The sequence below is a fragment of the Sapajus apella genome, unplaced genomic scaffold (genome assembly GCF_009761245.1).
Source record: "Sapajus apella isolate SASKATOON/1434 unplaced genomic scaffold, GSC_monkey_1.0 scaffold11, whole genome shotgun sequence".
In the NCBI taxonomy this organism is placed as follows: Eukaryota; Metazoa; Chordata; class Mammalia; order Primates; family Cebidae; genus Sapajus; species Sapajus apella.
The window spans coordinates 10,391,857-10,408,551 of record NW_022436951.1 but is presented as its reverse complement, the minus strand read 5'-3'; the positions used below and the strand labels follow the sequence as shown (position 1 = coordinate 10,408,551).

The 16,695-nt window shown below is 45.4% G+C and overlaps 1 protein-coding gene across 8 annotated transcripts in view; it reads left to right on the top strand.

Annotated features, from left to right (window-relative positions):
* Positions 1 to 16,695, top strand: part of PDZD2 (PDZ domain containing 2) — a 466,872-nt gene that overhangs the window by 286,692 nt on the left and 163,485 nt on the right. The window contains exon 1 of one of the 8 annotated variants that reach the window (XM_032279035.1): positions 5,081 to 5,926. The exons of the other annotated variants lie outside the window; for them this stretch is intronic. The gene's annotated coding sequence lies outside the window, so the exon portion shown is untranslated. Of the gene's footprint in view, positions 1 to 5,080; positions 5,927 to 16,695 lie in introns of those variants that run through there. 8 annotated transcript variants of the gene reach the window in all.

Here is a 16,695-nt window from a genome sequence, read left to right as displayed (position 1 = left end):
GGAGCTGGAAACCAGCCTAACCCATGGTGAAAGCCTGTCTCTACTAGAAATACAAAATTAGGCAGGCATGGTGGTACATGTCTGTATTCTTAGCTACTTGGGAGGCTGAGGCAGGAGAATCTGTTGAACCTTGAAGGCAGAGGTTGCAGTGAGCCGAGATTGTGCCACTGCACTCCAGCCTGGGCAATAAGGAAGAAACTCGATAAAAAAAAAAAAAAAAAAAAAAAAAGCCAAAAAATAACTGGTGCTAGAAGAGGCTTTGGAGAAGAGCAAATACTTATACACTGTCAGTGTGAATGTAAGTTAGTTTGGCCACTGTGGAAAGCCGTTTGGAGATCCGTCAGAGAACTTAAAACAGAACTACCATTCTACCCAGCAGTCCCATTACTAGGTATCTATCTGAAAGAAAACAAATCATTCTGTCAGAAAGACACATGCGCTTGTATGTTCATTGCAGCACTATTCACAGTAGCAAAGACAGGGTATCAACCTATGTCCTGTGTGCCCATTAATGGTGGAGTGGGTAAAGAAAATGTGGTATGTATACACCATGGAACACAACACAGCCATAAAAAGAATGAAATCGTCTTTTGCAGTAACATGGATGCAGCTAGAGGCCATTATCCTAAGTGAATTAACACAGGAACAGAAGACTAAATACTATACGTTCACACTTATAAGTGGAGCTAAACATTGGGTACTCACAGACATAAAGATGAGAACAATAGGCGCTGGAGACTGCAAGAGGAGGTGGGGCCAGGGTTGAAAACTTAACTATTGGGTACCACGCTCAGTACCTGGGTGACAGGATCAGTTGTACTCCATACCTCAGCATAACACGGTATACCCAGGTAACCAACCTGCATATGTACCCCTGAATCTAAAATAAAAATAGATTACAGGCACTTGCTACCACGTCTGGCTAATTTTTGTATTTTTAGCATGGACGGGGTTTCACCATGTTGGTCAGGCTGGTGTTGAACTCCTGAAATCAAGCGATCCACCCACCTTGGCCTCCCAAAGGGCTGGGATTACAGATGTGCATCACTGTGCCTGACCCCATAGTGGGTTTTTTAGGGCATGCCAGGTTTGAGGTGCCTGCAGGACACTCAGCTGCAGCTGGGCAGGAGGTCAGAAGAGAGATGGAGATTGCGGAGTTGGTGGCTCTCACTTGGTTACTGTAGCTATGGAAGTAGAGGGGATAATCCAAGTCACCGGAGGGAGGAAGGAACAAAGGAAGGAGCTGGTGCCCCTCCAAGGCTCACCCTGGCCTGGCGGGAGGAAAGAGGCTGAAAAGAGGGGACCAGAGAGCTGGAGGCAGCTCTGTCCACCAGAGGCTTATGGCTAATGGGACAGATTTGACAGCTAAGAAATAGATCTGCATACGTTGAAGGCCCCAGAGCATGATGGTGTCAGTTCACGCTTCCAGCGTTACATGAGTTGAGGGTGTGTGAACTCCAGGAGGGCTGGATGGGAGAGGAGGGATGGGCTGCAGCCGCGTGGAGCTTCCTCTGATGTATTCTGAACCCTCCGCATTGATGGCAGAGGTTGGAAGGGAGCTGCTTCCACAAACTTGCAGGCCGGGGTCCTCTTCGCTGGCACAATGGCAGGGTGTTCCCCATCAGCACTGACCTTGTTGTCTCCCGTCAGGGGGCAGGGAAACGAACCTTGTTTGCTTTCATAACTTTCTGTGTGGATTTTTGACTGGGGGATGGGAAAAGGGGAGAAGGAAACGTTAGTGCTTCCTGTTGTTTTCGAGACTATTTATGAATTGCATTTTATGGCCTTTTCATTTTGTGACATCAAGCATATGAAGCATGATAGCCATAGAACTAGCTAGTGGTGGCCGGGCACAGTGGCTCACACCTGTAATCCCAGCACCTTGGGAGGCCGAGGTGGGCAATCACGAGGTCAGGAGATGGAGACCATTCTGGCTAACACTGTGAAACCTCATCTCTACTAAAAATACAAAAAATTAGGTGGGCGTGGTGGTACACGCCTGTAGACCCAGCTACTCGGGAGGCTGAGGCAGGAGAATCGCTGGGAACCTAGGAGGCGGAGGCTGCAGTGAACCCAGATTGCCTAACTGCACACCAGCCTGGGCAACAGAGCGAGACTCCTTTTTTTAGACAAAGAAAATCAAGGCTCCATTGACTCAAGTCAATTATTAAGTTCTCATCTTAATAATTTTAAATACATCATTTTGTGGCATTAAGTACATTCACATGTTGTGCAGCCACCAGCACTATCCATCTCCAGCAGACTCTTCCTCTTGCAAAACTGAAACTCTGTATCCATTAAACAATAACTTCCCACTTCTCCCCTCCCCAGCCCCTGGCAGCCACCATTCTACTTTCTGTCTCTGAATTTTGCTATTCTGAGTGCCTCATATTATTAAAATCATACAGGGTTTGTCCTTTTATAACAGGCTTATTTCATTTAGCATAGTGTCTTTTCAAAACTCATCCAAGTAGTAGCATGCGTCCGAATTTCCTTCCTTTTCACGGCTGAACAGTATTCCACTATACGTGTGTATCACAGTTTCTGTATCCATTCATCCATCAGTGGATGCATAGATTGCTTCCACCTTTTGGTTATTGTGTGAACAGTGCTGCCACAAATATCGGGGATGTGAATATCAATTTGTGTGGCTGTTTTCGGTTCTTGGGTTTATACCCAGGGGTGTCCCTTGGTTTTTGCTGTTTGATTGACTCCTACTCTGCTGGGGATTTCTGGGATTGCTGTCTTTGTTACTCTTCTGTTTTAGCTTCTGGGAGAATCTTAGGTGTGTCCCTAGGCTGCACTGTGTGACCACCTGGAGCGCCATTACCGAGCCCCTGCCTGAAGGTCCTGCCCACAGAGATCCACATCTTGTCCACTTAGCACCATCTTAGAGTTTGAATCAGGAAGATTCACGTTTTAACCTTAGTACTTCCACCTGTGTGCCCTGTGATGTTGCAAAGCTTCCTCCTCTTCCTGTAGAGCTGTGTTTCCGTACCACACAAGGAGAAGGTACAACTCGGTGATCTTCAGGGTCCCTCCCAGGTGATGGACAGTGGGGTCACAGTGGTCTCCTAAGCTCGGTGACCAAGGAACCAAGGTGGGCACGAAAAAGGCAGAGCCCCAGATACCTGTTATGGATAATGCAATTCAACTTCACAGAAATCTGGGACGGTTAGATGGCTTGTGTCTTTGCTGAATTCTGGCACATGCTACGTGGCTTGTTTTGTGAGTAAACGTAGCATTAATTCCCCTTAAAGCAAAACTATATGCTATATATTATCCACCCTTTGTTGAGAGAATGGGGTAAGGAGAGGCGGGATAACTGGTTTGACCATAGATTTTTGGCAGATATCGCCAACTAATACAATCAAGGATACTTCATAGGCAAATTTTACCACTTGCTAGGACTGCAGTTTGGTCACTAATGCACTAATGATTAAAATGATTTTTAATCATTTTCCCTCACTTCTTTTAAAAGAAAAAAAATTAAAGAGCAGACTTCCTTCTCCTTAGCTTGAACTGTGAGCAGGAGTCCACGCTTTCCTGAACCAGGAAGGTAAGTTCCAGGAAGTTGCCCGCACATCAACTTCAGGCCTCTCAAGTGCACATAAAAATGTTGACTAGCCTAGGGCTCCCTGCTGGGGTTTGGAGATGAGGTACTAGTCCTCCCATTAGTGCTTTGTCTGCCCCACCAGGGAGACGACGTATGTACCAGTGATGTCATGTCTTTGTTTCATCTGTAAAAGGCGGATCCTGTTTCTGTTTTCAGGAATGTGGTAGGGTATTGGGATGACTAGAACCCATTTGGAGCACAGGTGATGAAAATGTATAGCATTTTCTTTTTAGGAGATATTTTAACCATCTTTAAAAAAAAAAAAAAGACTTAAGTCCAGATACTAAACCATCAGTGTTTTTAATATATGGAAAATATAGAAGCAGTTTCAAAAAGTTCTCACTGTGACTGGAACTAGGTTATGACAATACAAGGCTCCTAGGGGAAAAATTTATACTGGATAAAACTCTAAAATAAATGAATATACTTAAAAAAAAAAAAAAAAAAAAAAAAACCAAAATCTGGCTGGGGGTGGTGACTCATGCCTGTAATCCGAGCACTTTGGGAGGCCATGGTCGGTGGATCACTTGAGACTAGGAGTTTGAGGCCAGCCTGGCCAACACGGTGAAACCCCATCTCTACTAAAAATATAAAAATTAGCCAGGCGTGGTGGCGCATACCTGTAATCCCAGCTACTCTAGGAGGCTGAGGCAGGAGAATCACTTGAACCTGGAGGATGGAGGTTGCAGTGAGTCAAGATTATTCCTGCCTGGGCAACAAAGTGAGACCCTGTCTCAAAAAAAGAAAAAAAAAAGTGGCTGCAAGAAGAAAACAGAGGATGTTTGCTTCTATTTTGTTCTTTGCAAGTATAGCTAATAAAGGACCTTGTGAGTACTGGAATAATAAAATGCCATTCCTATTTAAGTTGTGCATGTAAATTTTTTATACCTACACCGAAGGTTCTTGGAATAAAGATTCCAAAATTCCACAACAGTCTCTGGCTGTTGGATCATGCAAGACCCCTTTTGCTTCAGCTGTAAAACAAGGCAAATTTTACACATAATAGAAACCACTATGTACGTATGTTGGTTTAGGGAAACCTATTTTTTAGCGTTCTATTTCCTGATAAAATCTTAGAAAAATCATATTGTCAGTAAAAGCTGCCGATGTTCTCAGCAACTCAAGGGCTGACTGATAATTTCTGGTTTTGCTAGTACTGGTCTACAGTGGAATTTGGAAGCTTAGAGTACAAAAGTTGTAGATTTGGCCAGGTGCGGTGGCTCACACCTGTAATTCCAGCACTTTGGGAGGCCGAGGCAGGGAGATCATGAGGTCAGGAGATTGAGACCATCCTGGCCAACATGGTGAAACCCCTTTTCTATTAAAAATACAAAAATTAACTGGGTGTGGTGGTGCATGCCTGTAGTCCCAGCTATTCAGGAGGCTGAGGCAGGAGAATTGCTTGAACTCGGGAGGTGGAGGTTGCAGTGAGCAGAGATCGCACTCCAGCCTGGCGACAGCGTGAGTCTGTGTGTCAAAAAAAAAAAAAGAAAGAAAGAAAAAAACATTGTAGATTTGGTGTCATCATGACAAATGGCTTTTATTTCCCAACAGATTTCTTTATAAAATATTTCAAACTCCTTTGATTTTTGTTTGCATTTGAATGCATTTTTTTTTTAAACCTGGCCCTTTAATAAGTGCAAGACAGATTAAATTCATTGTGAAATACTAGGTCACTGGGTGGAAAGTTTCTTCACTGATCATCCTAGCTTCGCATTTTTAATTATGTGAAGTACACATTTGGTTTTCTCCTGCCTGAAATCTTCAGTCCACCTCCATGGCAGTCTGTAGAATGAAGCAGCTGTGGTCTGTGGCCAGCCAGGTGTGTGTCCCTTGCTGATGGAAGAGCTGATCTGCAGATACCTGCAGGAGGAAGCCATGCATGGCGTCTGCTGGGATTTGATTTCCCCCCATACTCCTGGAAAATGAGAATCGTTTATAGCAGCCTGGTTCCAGTACACTGGCAGGGCAAGGATTGGCTCGTTCTTTTACAAACACAGTGTGGCTGGATGCACTCATAAATGAAAAATGATCTGAGTGCTGTGGGTGGGTGGGGCTCTGGAGCTCAGGAGGTGAAGCCAGGAGGAGAGAGAAAGGGAGAATCTGCTCTTCAGCTCCACGGAGCATGGGGAGCTGGCAGGAAGTTGGAGCACACATGGCGCAGCTTGTGTTTTGTTGATAGTTAATAACCCAGGACTTTAAAGACCTGAATGGAGAAGGGAAATGAAGCACAACCATCTTTGGAGTCTGTCCCATTCCAGAGGCTGCTGAAGCACAGCAGGGCACGCTCACTGACCAGCTATAAAGCAGGTAGGAGGGGAGACCTGAGTGGTGAAGAGAATCACATTTTCTCTTGAACACAACTTACAGGTCTTCCAAAGGTTTATTATTTTTTAATCATATGAGAGATGAGCAATTAATAATGTAAAGACAAGACTCAGCTGGAATCATACTGACGTCTGCCCAAGCAAGAGTTTTCTCAGTTACTTGTTTGATAACCAAATGACAGTTTTATTCTGAGAGTTGCTTTAAAAAAAATTTACACAAAAGCATGCAGCATTAAAGCTAAAACTCATTTAAAAATTGGCAGATAATAAATGAACTCCAGACACTCTGTTTTAGAACAAATACTTTGAAGGGAGTCGACCAGAAACTGATTTTCAGGCTTGATTGTGGCTATATTTTTAGATTCCAGAGCCAGTGAGGTGCTCACTAATTTTTGCTGGCTTTTGTAAGAAAGGAGGTGGATGTATAACAGCTGTGAAATATCCTGAAATTGACTGGGATCCAGAGCGAATCCCGAATGCGCTAATGTTTTCTCCATTAAGGCAGGCTGCCTCTGCTCAGCTTCTAAGTCAGGGGATTGGAAAGCAGTGTGAAAGTGAAGTGTGAATCCTGAATATTTGTCATGGAGTAGGGGGAGTACAGAGGGTTGGAAACTGTCACAGTGACGTTTCACACTCAGAAGTAGAAAATAAATGGGGAGGACCATGGGTGGCAGCCACATGCAAGGATAATTTTAAAACTGATTTTCGATTCCCATGATGGTAGCTGAGTCTCAGCGTGTTCTTTCCGTTGTCAGGGTTGGGGCTTGTGATAAGAGAAGTAGAACAGAATAAAGATCATCTCCAGCCCGGGTTTTGAATCATTTCTAGGCCTTCTCATGGGCACTGGGATGACCTGACATGCTTTCCCCCCTACTGAAGTGGTCAGAGTGCTGTGGGATTGGCCTAACATGGAGGAGGTTGGATAGAAGTGGTGCGCGTGGTCAGCCTGAGAAGAACGTCAGAGGTAGGTAGAGAACTTTGTTTCGGTAGAGTAGCCCAGCCTGAATCCTGGAACTCTTTGCGTTGAGGTTTGGAGAATGCCCCGTAGCCACAGGAGTGTGTCTGAAAAGGCACAAGTGGGAGCTGCTTTTGTTGCCACTTACTGCCTGGCTGGTGTCCTCATGCTGTGGTCATCTTCATGCTGTGGTCATCCACATGCTGTGGTCATTCTCATGCCATGGTGGCCACATTTTGTGGCTTTGCATTTTAGTCTTAGAGGACTGGGGGATGACTGTGTTTAGTCAAGCAAGCCCACACATCATTGCCAGTCTCTTTCTCCTTATGATTTCTCAGCATTTCACAGCTAGCCTTCTATGGGAGGAGGAACACCAACTCCTGTGGTCTTTTAGGAAAATTTCCACCCTATATTCCTACGATTCCCATCCCAACTCTTGCTCTTTCTTACCTACCATCCACCTGTTGTGTGGGCGCCCTTTGTCTCCCATCCTTCAGACTCCTCTGTCCCAGGTGCTACCTGCAGTGACTTAAGCTGAGTTGGGGACAGGCTCCTTCCCAGGGTTCCTCCTGGAAGCGGTGTTCAGCAAGCTATGGCCCTTGGGCAAATCCACCCTGTCCTAGCCTGTTTTTGTATGGCCTGGGAGCTAAAAATGTGTTTTACATTTTAAAGAGTTGAAGAAACAAGGATATAGGACAGAGACTGCTGACCCACAAAGCCTATCCGATCTTTCGAAAAAAACATTTGCTGGTTTGCTGGTCAGCCTGTTGATTTTTTTTTTTTTTTTTTTTTCTTAGGGACACTATCTTGGCCATGCTGGTGTCAAAGTTTTGACCTCAAGTAATCTGCCCACCCAAAGTAATCTGCCCACTCAAGTAATCTGGCCTCCCAAAGTGCTAGGATTATAGGGGTGAGCCACCGCGCCCAGCACCCCACCCTGACTTGTTGGTGAACAGCGTGATTGATGGGTTGATGCAGCAAATTAAGTCCTCAGTGATTTGAACGGACTGCTGTTTGGGAAACTGATTTTAGTTTCTTTGTATTAAATGGTGCCATTGCCTCCAAATGGGTAGATTCGGGAGTTAGGAAGCTGAAGCTTTTCTGCAGCGTCCCATCAACAGTAAAGAAATATTAGATGAACTGTGTGCCTGTGGTTGGATTTTCACCCTTTTTCTTGGTTTATGAACCCACTGAAGAAGATACCGATGAGGCCAGCCATGTATCGACTGCGTGCCCTACTGGAAGAACCCAGTGGGGACCAAACGTCTGCTAATTCACACAAATCATTCACTTCTTACTTTTGCGCACTGAATGCTGGCTAGACTTCCACAATCTGAGAATGTTTCATGTTGCCACTTTGAAAAAAAAAAAAAAAGATGATTTTCGTTATTTAAAAAAAGGCAGCTGAATACCATGTTTTCTGTTATTTGGAACAATGTTTCTTTATGGCTAAGAAAGCTTACTGTCGACCCCCCAACTCACCTCTCCACTCCACCCCTCTAACCTTACCCCTGAACATGCAGTTCTCTTCTACCCAGCACAGTATTTCATTGTTAAGGTCATTTCTAATCAAGGAAGAGGAAAATCTCGTGGCCTTATTCATGTGTAACTTGTGTCGAAACTTCAGGCCTAGATACAGAGCTGACTTTGTAAGTAGCTTTTTGTCCATCGCAGAAACACAGGAAAGCACCTCACAGGAGAGGGTAGTTTACTGCTAGGGCATTTCAGCCGTCTCTCCTGTATTTGGAAATGGGATGTTGTCAGTAGGGAAGAATGGGGGTGGGGCCTCGTTTGACAAAACAAGTGAGGAAGGATGAAAATATGAATAGTATGGTGCCCCGCGGGAGGTAGGGCCTGGAAAACAAGATGGCGCCTGTTCGCTTGATGAGCCAGGCTGTCAGAGCTGGGAGGGGCGGGTCCTTGAATCTACCATGGGAGCTAGGCAACACTTTTGTATTTAGAAAAGGGGTTGGCTCTGAATTTAGAGATTAAGCAACCTGCTGTTCCTGTATGCACTGGAATTTCAGACACAGTCAGAAACCTGATTTGCGTAACTGCTGAAACTCAACTGGAAACCAACCAGACTGAGGCCTGGACACCCCAGGCAGGCAAGGGGCGGTCGGGAATCAGCACGTGTGAGAATGTACCAGGCTTGCCCAAGAGGGAGTGGTGCTGTGTGGCCAGATGCAGTGAGGTGGGCTCTGGGGTGAAGGGCTGGCGTTGGGTTCCCAGAAGGCTCAGGCTGGAGGGTGAGTAACCTCCTCCTCTGCAAGAGTAGGCAGTGTGTGTCAGAATTCTAAAACCACCTGGTATCACATAGTAGCACACGGGGCCCTTTTGCTTCTGAGCCATGCAACCAAGCTGCCTTCTAAAGAGACGGAAACCACCGAAGTGGCGTGCAAGCCACGAGCAGCCCGTAACAAGCCAACTTGTCTATACGGTGTTGTGAGGACTGAGTGTCCTGCTCAAAGCTGGAGCTGCTGTCATCTCACTTTGGCTGTGGAAACAGGACTGAAATCTGACATCTCTTTATCAGTTTTTTCCCTGATGGTGAATAGGATCAAAGACCACGCCAGATGTATGTATATATATATATATGCAAAGTGTGTAAACCTAGAGGAGAGGAACAGCCAGGCAAAATAGAAGTTATGATTCTGAGTTCAAGAAAATTTGTGCCGGGCGCAGTGGCTCAAGCCTGTAATCCCAGCACTTTGGGAGGCCAAGGCGGGTGGATCACGAGGTCAAGAGATCGAGACCATCCTGGTCAACATGGTGAAACCCGTCTCTACTAAAAATACAAAAAATTAGCTGGGCATGGTGGTGAGTGCCTGTAATCCCAGCTACTCAGGAGGCTGAGGCAGGAGAATTGCCTGAACCCAGGAGGCGGAGGTTGCGGTGAGCCGAGATTGCGCCCTTGCACTCCCGCCTGGGTAACATGAGTGAAACCCCCTCCCCAAAAAAAAAAAAAAAAAAAGAAAATTTGTGACCGTCTCTAAAAGGGAATCAATCATTCCGTGGCTCAGTGGGCAGCAGGGGATCCTTCTGTGGCTTTGTGTTTACCTCTAAGCTGTGCCCCTCTTAAGAGCTTTTGTAGGCGATGACCGCCTCTCACTTCCAAACACGACTTCTGTACATTTCCTGCGCTGGGCCCTGGGGATGGAGCATAAGGTCTGTCATGCCGTGGAGATCCCAACTGGAGCCCTGGCTTTCCTCAGTGGCCTGGGAACAAGATAGCAACATTCTCCCTCCATGGACATGGCAACTGTTCCTTGTAGCACAACGTGCGCCATTATGCCTTCTGTTGTCTTTGCTGTCCGCTGCGGGCCCCTCTGCCCAGATTGCCTTTGTTTATTGAGCTCAAGTGTGCCTCACTGGGTAGCCACATTGTGACTCTGCAGATGGCCTCAGCAGGGGACATCGTCAGCCCTGCACCATGAGGTCCCTGCACCATGAGTCAGGCCATGACAGCAGTTGACTTGGGACTCTAGATCTGCCTTCCCTTTCAGTCAGGATCTCTTTCTGCAGAATCAACCCAATTATTAGTTTACATGCAGCAGAGGAACTTGGTCCTTAAAGGGACCGAAAGTGACTTGTTTGGTAGAAGAGAAGGATCACCCGATAGTTTGTATTTTTGGTGATTTTGAGGTTTGGAGGCTGTCAGGGAGGCCTAAAGCCAAATACACCCAGACCATCTCCTTGCCTTTCTCATTTCAACACTTCCCAAATTAGAAGGTGGAAACCAAGTTGGAAATTGGCAGAGTAAGGTGAATCCGAGGAAGGCGTGAAGTGGCCTTTGAGAATCGTTTGGTAAGAAGCCTGTATTTCAGTGAGACAGCTCAGACCGTGAGGGCAGAACATCAGTGCAGATTCCTCCCAGTGAAGGGCAGACAGACGCTCTGTTTATGTATTCTATTTTTCCAAGGCTTGCCCTTTTAACAAAAACTTAAAATTATTACAAACTCTGCTTCCCATCCCCATACCTCCCCCTCCCCCCCCCCCAAAAAAAAAAAGTGGTTCCGCGGGGAATAATTTAGAATTCCACACAAATAATAAAAATGGAAGCCCCCAGGCCATGAAGTAAGTGACAGGAGATTCAAGGATAACAGAGTTGGTCTTCATTTGAATGGCATGAATCCCAAAATTCATCACGGTGCTCTTCATGGAACAGCAGCTTTTCACTCGTGCCTTATTTTGTTGTTTGTTTGTTGGCTTGTGTGAAATGGAATCTTGCTCTGTCACCCAGGCTGGAGTGCAGTGTCTCAGTCTCGGCTCACTGCAACCCCCGCCTCTGGTTCAAGCAATTCTCTTACCTCAGCCTCCCGAGTAGCTGGGACTACAGGCCCACGCTGCCACACCTGGCTAATTTTTTGTATTTTAATAGAGACAGGGTTTCACCATGTTGCCCAGGCTGGTCTTGAACTCCAGAGGTAAGGCAATCCGCCCGCCTTGGCCTCCCAAAGTGCTGGGATTACAGGCATGAGCCACCACGCCCAGCCCCACTCTTGCCTTCTGCACCAACATTTCTGCTCCTTTGGCAAAAGTGTTCATATTTTCTCTTGCTGGCCACTTCCACCAGCAAGAGGAGGAACTTTCCAAGGAGCACCATCTTTGACTTGCCAAATTCCACCTTCGCCCTGAGTTCGCAACACTCTGACTTCAGTTCCCAGATGACTGCCTATGGGGTAGAGGCTTGACTTTTGGCAGTAAACTGCTGGCTTTGGAAAACATCACAGGTATTTTATTGTAACAGATGCAAGACGGTTTTGGCAGGGGAGCCATAAAGACCTGGAAGGGAAGCAGAAAATTACATCTAAGTGCTGCAGGAAAGAAGGTGGCAGAAATAAAGGATGCAGTCTGGATTTGTAAAGCTAAGTCCTTTGCACAATCTGTTTTACAGGCTAGAACTTGCTTGACTTCAGTTTATCCCTCAAGTGAGTCAAAGAATATTAAAAGAGAATGGAATGCTGAAGCTGAGAAATGTATGTACTTGGGGACAGCTTGGTGTTTGAGGATGTTATTGGGGTCCCACTGGCCCATTCAAACTTTGCGTGATGAAAATCCTGCTGTTTTCATAATGCTGAGACATTAGATACTCTTACGCCTGTGTCTAATGAGACATTTGTAACGCGTTTGTTAGAGCAATAGAAATTCAGCTTCTCATCTTAAAAGTGAGTGGATTCAGCCATTTCGGTAGAAAAAACATTAGTCATCTCTGTAGTCTTCTGGTGGCTTCATTCATTACATTTGTTATCACTGGGATTTCAAAATGGGGAGAGAATCTGCTATCAGTTTTAGTGTGTGTGTTGTTGTTTTTTAATTCTGTGGGTTCTTCATTTACTCCGGAAGCAATCTCTGGACTCTAAGCAGTCTCGAAGCCGAGATCTCAAGCCTGCAAGTTAGTCACTATTCTAGGCCAAATCACAGTGAATAATACAGCATTGATTATTAAAATCGTTTTTACTCTGATGTGATTTACTATGATAGACCCTTGTTATCCACAGGTTGACTCTGAAATTGGTGAGGTTTCCTCTGCTTTCAACCTATTTTCTTTTTTATGGCTGTGTCTTATGTGATTGGCCCTGGAACAAGGATAGGTGGAGAACTAGGTCAAGATGATAATGCAACTGACATAGAATGTTCAGACTGCAAGGTTTAAAGATCTGTTTTTCAGGTGACCAAACCTAGATAAAGAAATGCTAAGTGTGCATGCTATCGTGTGTGTGTGTGTGTGTGTGTGTGTGTGTGTGTATGTGTGTGTGTGTGTGAGAGAGAGAGAGAGAGAGGTTATTTCATGGCACTCACAGGGACCTGGAGATGAGCAAAAATTTTTTTAAAGGAACAAAGTTGCACTCTGTTGTCCAAGCTGGAGTGCAGTGGTGCGATCATAGCTTGCTGTAACCTTGAACACCTGGGCTCCAGCAGTCCTCCCACCTTAGCTTCCCAAAGTACTGGGATTATAAGCGTGAGCCACTGCACCTGGCCGAGCAAAACTTTTTAAAAGACTGTGTCTCAATTTGTAGGTCTGCCTTTTTTTTTGGTAAACATGTGATCCAAACACAAATAATTTGCTTTTGTTAGAGAAATGCCTCATGGTGTCGTAGCAACTTTTCTGTGAGAGTTCAGACCAAGTGTCAGATGAACTCTGCAAGGCTGATGTGCGCAGTTCCATTTTGTTTTCATAACACTTGGGTTGGTGTGAGGGGAAAGTAGCCTGCAGAACAGTCTAGATGCTTTGGATGTATAGTTTTGAAATTCAGAGAGAAGGCTGGGCGTGTTGACTCACACCTGTAATCCTAGCACTTTTGGAGGCCAGGAGAGGTGGTGATCACGGGGGTGGTGGATCACCTGAGTTTGGGAGTTCGAGACCAACCTCGCTAACATGGCAAAAACCCGTCTCTACCAAAAATACAAAAATCAGCCAGGTGTGGTGGCATGTGCCTGTAATCCCAGCTACTTGGGAGGCTGAGGCAGGAGAATTTCTTGAACCTAGGAAGTGGAGGTTGCAGTGCACCACTGCACTCCAGCCTGGGCAACAGAGCAAGACTCCATCTTAAAAAAAAAAAAAAAAAAATTCAGAGACAAATTGATTTTGGCTTTTCCTGAAAATGATCTTATTTTGAGAACCACAGTTGACACGGCTGTGGAAAGTGTTGCTTATTCTTGGCAAGAAAACTGCCCTGAAAAGGTGCTTATGATCCAGGAGACAGAAGCCTGCCCTAGACACTCTGGCAGAGCTGGAGTAACAGTTCAGAATTCAGCATTAGTAGTTTGTATTAAATCCACATTTGTACGGTAGGACTCAAGCAGATCAAGAAGTCGTTTCCTAAAAAGTGGGATTATTTTAGTTACCCTGTGTCATGGTATTCGGGATGTAACATGGAATGTACATTTGGCATGTGATAGTTGTGTTTCAGAAATATTTAGAACTCAGCCTAGAGCGTTTGATCCAAAGTACGTATTAAACACTTGCGTGCTTAGCTATACGGAAGCCACAAGACAAAAAGAAGCTGACAAGGCAAATGCAGTCACTACTGGAGAAGGAAGTGATTTGACCAGCTTGTGCTCAAAGTAAGATCAGACAGAGACAGACAGAGGGCACCACATTCTCTTTATTCCTTTCGCATAGGATCTTTAAGCGTCTCTCCCTCTAACCTGGATACTATTAGGTTTCAGTGGGACTGTGAACCTGGAAGGGAAGCAAACTGAACTGTGGCTCAAATTTAGTATTTCCTTCCGTAATGGATATAGCAACAAAGGACAGTAGTATTAGCAATCCTTATGTCTTTGTCACCAGCACGAATGATACTCATTATTTGTAGTAGAAAAATCCCAATATCATCGACACCCTTTACTACTTTGAGACTGTGTCAGCTAGTCTGTTTAGCAACTGTGTTGCTAGATCTTTGAATTCTGTGTAACGAAGAAGCGCATCTAGGTTACTGTATTACAACTTTCTAAATATTTAGGATATCGTTTTTCCAAATACTTGGTTTTCTTTGTAATCCTATGCATTTCAAATATAATTTTTGAAGCTTTACCAGATAGCCAGAGAATCCACAGCACAAAATAATGAGAGAAGGAAGAAAAGGAACCCAGTCTTAAGGGTTACTATTTGGTATTTACTTAGATCTTCATTTACCAGGAAAAAAAAATAACCCCAGGACAGCACAGTGTGTTCTAGCCTATGCCTAAGTGACTCGGGGATCTTGATAAAATGTGGTAAGTCTGGGGTGGGGCCTGAGATCTCGGCTTTTCTAACAAATTCAGAGTAGCTGGGCTGTAGCCTGCAGCAATTCAGATAGGACCTCTGTTTTCCAAACTCACTTCCTGTAATTTTGATAAATCTTAGTTGTAGGTAGCTTAAGTATTATTGGGACACATGGTTGTGGGAAGAGATGTTCTAGGAGAGGAAATGTGGGAAAATCCCAGAGGACAGACTTCACCTGCTTCCAAGTCTATATGTTGCCTCCAAGTGCATATGTTGGATCCCACAATAACTTCCCTGTTGGGATTTTTTGTTTGTTAGTTTAGACGGAGTTGCACTCTTGTTGCCCCAGGCTGGAGTGCAGTGGCATGATCTCGGCGCACCGCAACCTCTGCCTCCCGGGTTCAAGCGATTCTCCTGCCTCAGCTTCCCGAGTAGCTGGGATTACAGGCATGCGCCACCACGCCCAGCTAATTTTGTATTTTTGGTAGAGACCAGGTTCACCATGTTGGTCAGGCTGGTCTACGAAATCCTGACCTCATGTTCCACCTGCCTCAGCCTCCCAAAGTACTTTGGGATGTTAATTAGGTGGAAGCTCAGGCTTGGGGAGAGGCTGCCAAGGTGAAGGGTGGGGTGGCAGCGTGTGTACATGTGTCCCCAGGTGACTCTCTCATGGTGTGCATTACCTGGGAAGCAGCTGCAGCTGCGCCTTGGAGGGGCTGCTTCCTGGGCTCTTGGCTGGTGTGCACCAGGTGAGCTGCCTGCCTGCCTGCCTGCAGCCAATTATCTCAGCCCTGCTGGATGCGGAAGAGGGCAGGCTACCATCTGATCCCATACGTGTGCAGACCAGATGCTCTGCGCTCAGGAGCATTGTGTATAGGGCTTGCTTCTTTCCAGAAGGGAGATTTATTAAGTGTGTCATTGGATGATGCAAGTTGTATATCTTTGTAAGATTTTCATGGACGTTTGCTAGTTAGAGAAATGTCTTTTGGCAGAGCATCAGGGTGTAAAAATGTCCCTGTACCTCCGCAGCCCAAGCAGCTCCCTTTAATAGCTCTAGAACCCTGAGACCTGACCGACTATCCCCTAATGGTGTGCTTTTGGCCCTGGTCAAACCACTTATGTCACAGGGCCAGCTGGTGGCTTCACAGGGTGGCGCTGATACACAGAAATCCAATTTTGTGTGTTTATCAGAGGTTATCAGCAGCCTGGAAACTGACTCATGCTGATCAAACTCCCAGCAGACTGGCATTGAGCAATCCAAAGCCAGGTTATTGATTCCTAGTGAAGGAGGGATTCTTCCAGTGGCCAAAGATGTTACCGCCATCTTTTGCTTGTTTCTGCTGTCTTACTCCTACCTTCTGAGGAGAGAGGTGGTTGACTATGAGAAGGTCACGCGGAATATGTCTTTAGGAATGTTTTAGGATTCTAGATGCAGCGTCTCCATGTAGAGGGCTGAAGAACCACCAGAATTCTGTCTTTGGCTTTACCTTTACTAGGTTCCTTTGAGAAACTCTCCCCAAGCCTATTTTTCCCCCTTTTTCCCTTCCTTATGGGAACCCCCGGGGTGTTCTGCCGCAACTTTCATAGTTTTAGACTCTGCCTGCCTGAGACCACATCGTCTCCCCTGGACGGGATCCAGGTGCTTCCTGGGTCTCTTCCCCCAGCCACCTGTGTGTGGATGGTCTTGAAGGAGTTGGGCATGATGGGGAGAGGTGCACGGCTGTTATAGGGTAATCCTCACTCTTTCCATTCTTCCTACTCTTTCTTCTTTCCTAATTCTATTTATCCTCTTGAGGTAAACTTTCTGTAGCCCCAAGAGGAAGCACAGGTGGCACCTCTTAGAACTAGAAGAATTCCCTCTGATAAACATACTGGTTTTTTTTTTGTTTGTTTTTTAAAGAGCAAATGATAACATATATTTGGAGGAATATGCATCTGAAAAAACAGGCACATTCACTGAAGGGTATTTCAAATCAGTTATAACTTCATATTTTTCCATATATGACTAAAATGTATTACACCACTCTGCAGATACACTATGTAAAATATCAGTGATTAAACTTACAATTTTTTTTTTTTTTTTTTTGAG